The sequence below is a fragment of the Rhipicephalus microplus genome, unplaced genomic scaffold, assembly GCF_043290135.1.
Source record: "Rhipicephalus microplus isolate Deutch F79 unplaced genomic scaffold, USDA_Rmic scaffold_252, whole genome shotgun sequence".
NCBI classification, from domain to species: Eukaryota; Metazoa; Arthropoda; class Arachnida; order Ixodida; family Ixodidae; genus Rhipicephalus; species Rhipicephalus microplus.
This window is the reverse complement of record NW_027464823.1, coordinates 205,239-215,059: the sequence shown is the minus strand read 5'-3', so window position 1 is coordinate 215,059 and position 9,821 is coordinate 205,239.

Sequence of the window (9,821 nt, the reverse complement as noted above, 5' to 3'; positions counted from 1 at the left end):
TAAGCAATATCATAGCGACTGATGCATCTGTCTCAAAAGAAAAGGCTGGGGTTGGCATCTTCTCTCCTTCTTTGGACTGGTCCTTTTCGATTCGACTCCCAGATTATACCCCGGTATTCATGGCAGAATTATTGGCCATTGTTCTTGCCCTACGCAAATTACCCTCAAGCGAATCATTAGCAGTGATCATTACAGATTCGTTATCAGTTTGTAATGCACTTTCTGCGGCAGTAAATTCAGAGCTGATGAATACGTTTCGGCATTTAGTACCGAAAAACGTAAAAAAACTGCATTTGCTATGGGTACCAGGCCACCGCGGATTATATTTGAACGAAATGGCGGACTCTTTAGCAGCAGTATCCCTGGGTGGGCCCACCATTCCAGTTTTGCCAGATACGGCTTACGTAACTGCGCTAAGGTTCCGAAATGCTTGCCTACACTGGGGAAAAGGTAATTTGGATAACTTCAAAGATTTCGAGCATTTGAGCTATTGCTGGAATAAACAGTGGTGTTTATCTCGCCAGTTAGAGGTCGCTTATACCAGATTGCGCTGTGCAGTTCCACAACTAAATTATTACCTTAATAAAGCTCAGCTCAAGGCGTCACCGCTATGCATTTGGTGCAACGAAATTGAAACAATTGAACATTTCTTTTTATTCTGTCATCGTTATTCTTATCAGAGAAAAAGATTTTTAGTAGCCCCATTACAAAAGCTAGGAATACAAGTAAATTTACCAGTAATTTTATCACTTGGCGGAGCTTCATTTGGTTACTGCCACAGGGATGTATGCTCCGCTGTGTTTAACTACATCAACGCAACTAAAAGATTACCATGCTAGTGAACCACTACCTTTTCAGATCTTTAGTTTATAATTCATAGTAATGTCTTTCAAAAACAAAAGATGGTTTGACCGCTTGCTCAGCACACATTTTTGTTTTTCTGGTAGTATTATTTTACGCTACTTTTTCAGATTGGCTTCATTTTTAGTTTAGTTTCATTTAAGTATCCTGCCGCCCGGTTCTTGGCCCATCCCCCTTTGTGGGTAAGCGCCATCCATCACAGGTCATCAGCATCAGCATCAAGAGGAAACTCGCCCGGTGTAGCGAGGCAGTGCTGAACGAGGTCTAGCTCCTGTTCACAAGTACAACCCACTCACACTAACCAGTGACGCCTAGTGACGCATTTTTATTTTCTCTCTACCATATTCTTTCATTCCCCTTTTCCATCTGGCACGCCAGCAATATCCAGACACCGGCAAATATCTCTTTTTTCTAATACAGAGTCTGTCTATATATAATTGCTTCGTGGTTTGAAGCCAGTCGTCACCCATTACAAAGGCACACACGCTACTGCGCCTATACCCTTAAAAGACCCCTTGACACCAAGTTAGGAAACTCGAGACTCTTGTGTGGTTTGATAGTCATGCATGTGTGGCCACCTCTGACCGATTATTAGGGGCAAGCGTTGCCTTCAAATATTTGACGTTGGTTTTAAACTAAGGGTGCGTGCTCCCCCGAGTATTCAGGTACAATCGACATCATTTTCTGTGGTTTCACGAAGACAGGGGATCCCCTTGTGACGTCGCAGAGGTCCGGAATATTAGCGTGTCCCACGCTGGTGCACGTCTGGCACCCGCTGAGTGCTATTGTTCGTCACCCCTCACCGAGTCTCACTGTTGTCGGGCTGCTCTCGAGGTGGTTCGGCTGCTTACTCCAGGAATTCTTTTCTTCTACTGCAATATCAATTAAATATGGGCACTCTCCGATGTATTTTGCCACCTGATTTGGCGTCACTCACCGTATATGTATACATATCTATATATATATATATGAAAATGCAAGAAAGAAAAATGTGGCAGACCCTGCGTAACTGGGAACCGACGTTATGCGAAGCATGCGGAGGGAAGGCAGCCGTGAGTAACATATCATGAAATGACGCTAAATATAGGTACAAGTGTTGCAAGCGCAGACATGTGTTGAAGGATTGCAGATGTTTATATAACCAGTTGTTTGAACTTGCGCAACGAATTTCAACTGGAACATGCGTATTAGCAACACGAGAAGCCGATATGAAGCGCTGGTGCTCGCGAAGATGCTGGCCATGAACACTGCTACATTAATCAAGTTCAACGCATGGCAACTAACTACAATTGACGTTAGCCCGAAGTGGTGGCTATATCAAAGGAGTACATACGTAATGTTTATAAAATTGGGTAGGCAGCATTTCAATCACTATTGACGTTTTACGAAGATTGGCGTCTATTTGAAAAGTAGTTCCTAGACCTGGCATATATCTGTGGTAGAATTCTTGACAGCCATGCAGATTGCTTGGGTCGATTCCTGCTGGAACCCAGAAATTTATTATTGGATTCGTCGCAGAGTCAACACTGCTTAAGTCAGGTTTTCTTTAACACTGACATTTACTCTATGTCTTCACTGGGTTGACGCTACCAGTGTCGGGTACGTATTGCTTAACGCTCACACGTTGAAATTGCCATGTGTGTTCTCGTCGTTCCTGGGTAAATACTAAGTGTCAATCACCTGTGGCACATACCCACCCATGGGTATGTGCCACTGTCTGGCGGGAAGTGTTTGACGACGTAGGCGATGGAATAGTGATAATATTCATCTCTTCACCAGCGCGTCATATTCGTCAAACCATCTTACCCTTCCATGCTAATTTTGGTTCGCGCCAAGTTAAGGGGTTGACCATGAGAGCACCCAAACGTAAGCGGCCAGATAGATACATACGCTCAAAGTTGCAGAAGTTTGCTAAGAAATGCTTCGCATTTAAATACCTAGAGAAGGACTACGGTGCGACTTGATAAGACAGATGCTTGGGCTAGTTGGTGATTGGGAATCAACATATTTGCAAAGCGCAACAGCACGAGTAGTTAAGACGTAACTACAGAATGAGAGACAAGGACTACTCGTAACTACTCGCAGTCTTGCGCTGTGCAAATATGTTGATTCCGGCGCGGAATCGAACTTGGGTCCTCTCAATCGTGAGTGTGAGGTGTTAGCCGCTGAGCCACCGGGATAACGTCCTGTACCTTTAAAACGGCAAGCTCTTTATATCTACCACTTACCGCTCCTGACGGCCATCTGAAGGGGGGGAGGGTATTATCGTGTTTTCAGCATTATCAGCAGGATGGCGCATTGAGCACGCGCGTCGCCACACCGCACTCCCCTGCTCGTACTTTGCCCCGCTTAGAGGAGGGGAGCGACGCTCCCTCGCACGTCCTTATCACCGGTAGGGAGGAGGTGAGGATCGAACGTCTTGGCTGGCTTCGGGATTTACCTAGAACGTTTCTGTCGTAGTTACCGGGCCAACAAAAGTCGCTGCAATCTCTGCAGTCTCCGTTTGCGAAAAGCGCGCATTTTTCAGACACAGCGACATAACAACCGAGACGCTTATTCACGTGCATCTGTACCTTTGAGTATGTCTCGTGCGTCATTTGTGCGTGAAAAATGCGGGTCACGTTTCGATCTGCTTTCCATTCTGCGCGTGACCTTCCAATTTGTTGCTATCGCGTTCATTGTTTCGCCTTTGCGGCAAGCCGGGACTTTTTTTATGGGCGAGACACGCTGAAGGCCTCCACTTAATTTCATTCTCTCCACCCCCGCGCGTCTTTCTATTTAAAAACGGCGTGTTTCAACGTCACCGAAGCTTGAGCGCACGTAGTATCAGGCACTGCACCGTTGTGGGGTGCAAATGTCTTATGTTACTTAGGCGGGTGTTTCAATCTGAAGCAAAAACATTATGAGTTAACGCTGCTAGCAATAAGTACAGGATGCGTTAGATCATTTACGCTGTAATGTCGGCGTTACCAGACGCGAAGCTCCAAATTACTGTAAAAAACTCTCAAGCAAGACTATCGCTGTCAGAGGTTTTTTAAGGCTATGTGGTGGGTGCACAGCAAGTTCGAAAGGGTTACAAGGAGCATGTTGTGCTGAGTTGTGAATTTCGTTTTGCCTTCATTATTACTGCTTTGTGCTTTCGGATCTAGACTGAAGTTGACAAAAAATGGTTTGGGCACGTTCTCCAGCTGGTTGTTGTTTGTTTCCAGCCATATGATACGCATCCTGTGACTTCAATTTGTAATTACATGCATTGCGGCTCAAGATATATCAAGCACTGTTTAAACCGCATGGCTAATTATTGCGGTCTGGTTTGACTCTGCTGTCCTGCAGCGCCACAACTATATTATCAGCACTCGTGAAATAGGCATATGGCTTTTATTGCGTTTTCGCACTCACTATAAACTACAGTCACTGAAATATGACCTCCCATGCCTGCATTTATACTTTATGTGAGAAAGAGAGAAATAAATATTTATTTTGAAACAGTGTTCCGAGTGATGCCCGGTATCACCCTAAGGTGGGAAAGTTCCCTAGCCCAGAAACCACCTGGCTTAGACTGCCCTCTTGGCCCAGGTGACGAGTTGCCACTGGTCTTTCAGGCACTCGAAGATGAGCTCGAAATATTTCCAAATGACTAAAGTTTATGCATTTTACGTATTTCAAAATGTTGTAGTCTGTTTTTGTGTGTCTATAGCTGTATATGATAAAGTATTTTTTTCATTTCAATATATTGTGATCATAGAAATGTTTTGTGTAGTTTACTGCCTAAATTGTGGGTGCTTCTTGTGGTATTGTTTCTTTTTTAACTGTAGTATGGCCATTTTCTTAACTTCAGGGCATTCAGTTAGTATTGTTTGTTGTTCAACAGTGTTTTATGTAAAAATCATGTGCCTGATACTTTTTTGGCTATTTTTATGTTTATGTAAAGGTTTTTGGCTACTTTTGTGTTTGATAATTTTTACAGCTGCCACTTGTTTGGCATATATAGTTGGTCTCCTGGGCCCCAGTCCTGCAGTTTGATTACAGCTTTTGACATTACAGTTTGATTTTGTGATCACCTAAAGATGAAGACGCGATTTTGAAACTCAGGTGTACGTAGGAGCGGCGTTTTCACAAGTGCAAAAACGTAAAATGACACTGCATGAAGTAAAACAATTGTGAATATGTCATTGGTGTGTGCTGCGTCTCCTTATAAACAACATCCCGCAGAAAATAAAGTGATGTTTTTTTTTTTAATATCTTCACGTATGTTTAAAATACGGACGCGATTCTTGGACCATATCCTTCAGCGGTTACACAGGTCCAGTTTGACTCGCTAGCGTTCGCTAATCGCCAAGAAAAGTTCGCAAGTATGACACACACACAAACGCACAAACACAAAAACAAACACACAAACACACACACAATGCACAGTAAGCGTAGGAATCCTATCAAGGAACGCAGAGGAACTTGTATCAGTCGTCCCACGGCGCGCGTAGCGAGATTCACTGCGCCATTTTCAATTAACTTCACTGGAGCAGCAAATGGCAATCACAGCCGGTGGCATTTGCACATCGAATGCGCTTTCCGAACTGATGCAAGCGCGGCGTGTCTCCCCGACATGACCTTGACTAAAAATTGAACAAGTGAAAGATGATGAGTGGGTGAAGCAGTGGAATCGTCCGGTGTAATCACGAATCGCCCATCACATTGACTGCTCATGCATGCAAATGAGTGATAAAGCGGTGTTCTGTTATATTCATTCTAATTGCCATAAATGATACGTTGTGTTCAGTTGTCAATTTGCTTTTTCCTTCATCATGACTGCTTTGTGGTATCAGATCTAGGCTGAATTTTGCAAAGGAAAGGTCTGTAATGGTTCCCCTGGTGGTTGTGGGTTGTTTGCAGTCATATAAAATCCACCGTAGAGCATATCGAGACGTGATATACTCCACAAGGCAGTCGATGTCCATAATCATCATGGCCATTAGCGTTATCGTCATGACGTTTAGATGGTACCTTTAGTATGCTGTGCCAATATTTCACAAAAGAATGTGTGGTCTGGAACGCGCTTGTTGTTCATAAGCGTCATAGTCTTTGAGGTACAATGCCGGACAGGTCTGGGATCCTAAGGAATTTCGCTACTATATAAAATATGGCTGACCATATCTGTCATAGGAATTGGTATATACGACAAAAGTGAAAACAGTGTTCACAGAAGTAGTGTTTTCAGTAGTGATTATCACAGTTTGTACTATGTCTGTTGATTTTAGGCATCTATGACACTTTTTTGACGTGAGTGCACCTATGTTGACGCTTAGTGGCACATGTTCATCACGTCGGCTAACGCACATGATTATGATTTAATCTTCGGGATAGCTGCGCCCGTGTTGTTTGCCTCTTTTCCTTGTGTCCGTGTACGTGTTTGCGCAAAGAAGTCATGAATGAGTACCAACTCGCCCAACTTTCAGTACTGTTGGGATAGCTGGAGTTTCCAGCGTGTACCTGAACACATCGTATCAGGAAAGATGCGCAAAGATGGCATCAACAAGCTGATATTAAATGCTGGTAGATATGTACTTCTTCAGCGCGGTCAGTGAATCCCGAATTATAAGGTAACTTACGCTTTTACACATACATACTCCACCGCACTGCGCGTCAGAAATACGGACGGTAGAGGTTTGTTGCTTGAGCCGCGAACGCGCAGGCGTATTGCGTACAGCTGGCTTCTACTTCGCTCCACCGAGGCACGACATGCGCCCGTCGACCTCGTTGGCTTTCTGCACCGTCCAGCAGTTTTATGAGTTGGTGCTACCGCACTCCAAGTAGTCGGCAGCGAAATACCGTTGGTCGTACGTGTAAACTGGACTACTGCGAGAACGAGCCGTCAAAAGCTAAAGCGAAGCAAAAGGCAAAGCACATGACCACGTCCTGGACGACTCCCGGTGCAAGCGCGAAGAGAGTTTTTTGCTGCTATCGAGACGCTTTAACCATGGCCTCCGAGATGGTGCGCCAGCGTGCAATCTCGGACGCGATGTTTTAAGTGCGTTCTTAACTGGCATGTGCGATCTACTGATTTCACTTCGATTTGTGGGCTTTCGGCTTCCCAAGGAGATATAATAGTATGTAGGCGAACAGAGCCAAACAATTCATAAGCTCAACGACGTTCGCAGATGTTTCTCGTGTATTTTTGTAACGAAATAACTCGCGCAGAAAATAAAGCGTTTCAAAATCAACGAAAATCAATCAGCAGCTGACTCACCATATATTCTTCTGCAACAGCTGCGATATTTCATTGCATTATATGTGATATATATCAACAAACTCCTCGTGCAACAACGTGATTGCCCGTATGGATTTCGGTTAAATATAGCAATAATCTGTGTCGAATACTTGAGAGGCAATGCTCATAACTTCTGTTCATGTCCCCCAATGTTGTGCAGCCTAATACTTAGCAGCAGCTTGCATCATACGTGCGAATCAGCCAGGCAAGGGACGCTCTACACTCGCTGCATTCGCAACGACTACCATGGTTTTCTTGTGTGTTTTCATTAAGATTAGTCGGCGATACACAACGCAGTGACGCATTTGGCGTTAAGTTTTTTTTAAAAAGAAAGTGTACTTTTTCTCAAATTACATTACGCAGGCTGTACTCATTTTCCAGCATATTGGCTTTGCATGCGTGTGGCGGTCTTCGAGTTTCGAGGACAGAGCACATGCGCAGAGAAGAATACACAGAGTGTTAATAGACAGTAATGGTTTAGCGTTAGCGTGATAGCGTAGGTTATGGGAATGGCGTTACTGTGCAGCAAACGTGCATTGTGGGCAGCGTCTTATAGTTAAAGCGGGATAGCGTTTACGTGCCCCAGCTGAGATGGTGGGGCCACATATTAGATGATTAATAAGTTAAGCAGTGAGAATGAAAAGAAAACGAGAAAGTTTGCCTACGCCACCGCGCGAAGCATTGTGAGAAGCCTATTTTAGTGATAATAAAAGTAAATAAATATAAACCACGCACCAAACGCGAAAACATCTATGTTGCCGATTTGTTTACATCAATCTTGTAGTTAGGCCTAGACGCGTTCGAAATGGGAAGCTATCTCAAAAACTACGCCAACTTATCCGTAGTACGCGGTTATCAGAGCTAACTGAAGGCAAGCGAAGCCACTTGGAATAGTCGTTTGCTGCGAACACGGTGAATCTTTCAACAACTACGCCAAAATCACTTCGAAGCGGGTGTCCCAGATCATCGCCATGTTTACGTACACTACGTACACCTACGCTACCACGGTAACGTGAAATCCGAAAAATACCATGCGTGCGGAAAGCGGTATGGGTGACGTACGTATCTGCGCATGCGCACTTCGATTCCGGTATCAAGGTACATCCGTTAACCCGGTAAGCCCGGTATACTATAATCCTTTAATAACGCCATAGGTGTCTCGGGTACGGCTTCTCTGGTTTTGCTTTTTTTCCAGACATTCAAAAACAAAACAAGAGAAGCCCTACATTGAAGAGTTTTCTATTTAGGCCATACTATACAACAGGACTTGAAAATTAATCGTCTCCTTATTTACCTTGTTATTTACGCCAACACTGAAGGATTTGGGCAACTTGGTCAGCTTGCATTTTGTGCGGCGCAAAGGTGAAGCCATGGCTTACGTGTCTCGTTTACTAAGCCTAAGTATAACCGCGTTAGTTCAGTCTTAATACTGTCCAATCAATATCTGATAATTTAGCCAGGGCTCAACTAATATGAAACAGAGTAGTCGTGCCTGAATTGACGAAATTTCAATTTACTCGTCCAAAATTATAATGGGTGCAATTCACAAGGCCCTCATCAGCGTGGCACTAATTATCATAATCATAATTACCACGATACTAATAAACACTATATTATTGTGCTAGTTACCATTTAGGCCTGCGTTTAACTAGTGCGCTGCCAATTATTGTTGCGTTCATAAGCGTCGTCTTGTGCTGTCTTAGTTTCACACTGTTTCATGAGCACATTATTATTAAGTTGGGGCAAAATAAGCTCAGCCCGAGCAGCACTTGACTTGATTCTTACTTTATTTCATACCGCCCAGCCATGCTCGGGGAGCTAGCAGACGATCAAGATGAAAAGGGCATGCTCCGATCGAGATACGCACTAGTATGTGCACTGTCGTCCTTTATGAAAAAGAACACGCGAGCGCGTTGCCTGCAGTGGCTGCGCAGCAACATCAGCCGATGGCTCAAGAAAGCACGTCCGGTTTTGGCGGTACCACCCGTTATCTCACTTGAGTGGCAATGTTATGTTGCAGCGCTTGTTCAACGACCATTACTCGTTAGATTTTTTGCCATTAGATGACGCCATAGGTCGACGTGCTTTCTTGTGGTGTCGGTTGACGGTGCTCTGGTAGCCGCCGCTGAGCACATGTCACGCGCTCGCGTGTTCCCTTTCATAAAGGAGGCAGTGCACACACGCCGACCATGAGGATTATACACGTGACCTTTGTGATAAGCTAAGGCCGAAATGTTGTAAGATGCTAGACCGTAACTAATCTAAGAGGCCATGGCACAAATCATTCTGAAAGATAGTGAATATATACATTAGAAGGTCGAACGATTTAAACAGATGCTGCCTCTAAAAAACGCTGTACCAAGACGTTTCTAACACTTTACTTGTATGGGTGCACTTCGAGGCCTCACTGGAATGACAAACAAATCAAAGAAGGTGCCTCTGGTTTGAAGACACAACCCAAATTTGTCGACAGTTCAATTGCAACCAATGGAACGCAGCGTGTGCTGAGGGCTTGATAGGACCTTTTCACTGTTGACACATTCAAAAGGGGGTGTCGCCGGAGCTCGTAAAGATTCCGAGTTCCGCCTAAATTGCGCCGTTCTCCAGAGTGCGCCTGCAAGGAGGGAAGCCAACGGGCTTATCCAAGACGTGCACAAGCACCCGGCTTGATTTGACTCGTTGGAGTATCATAACA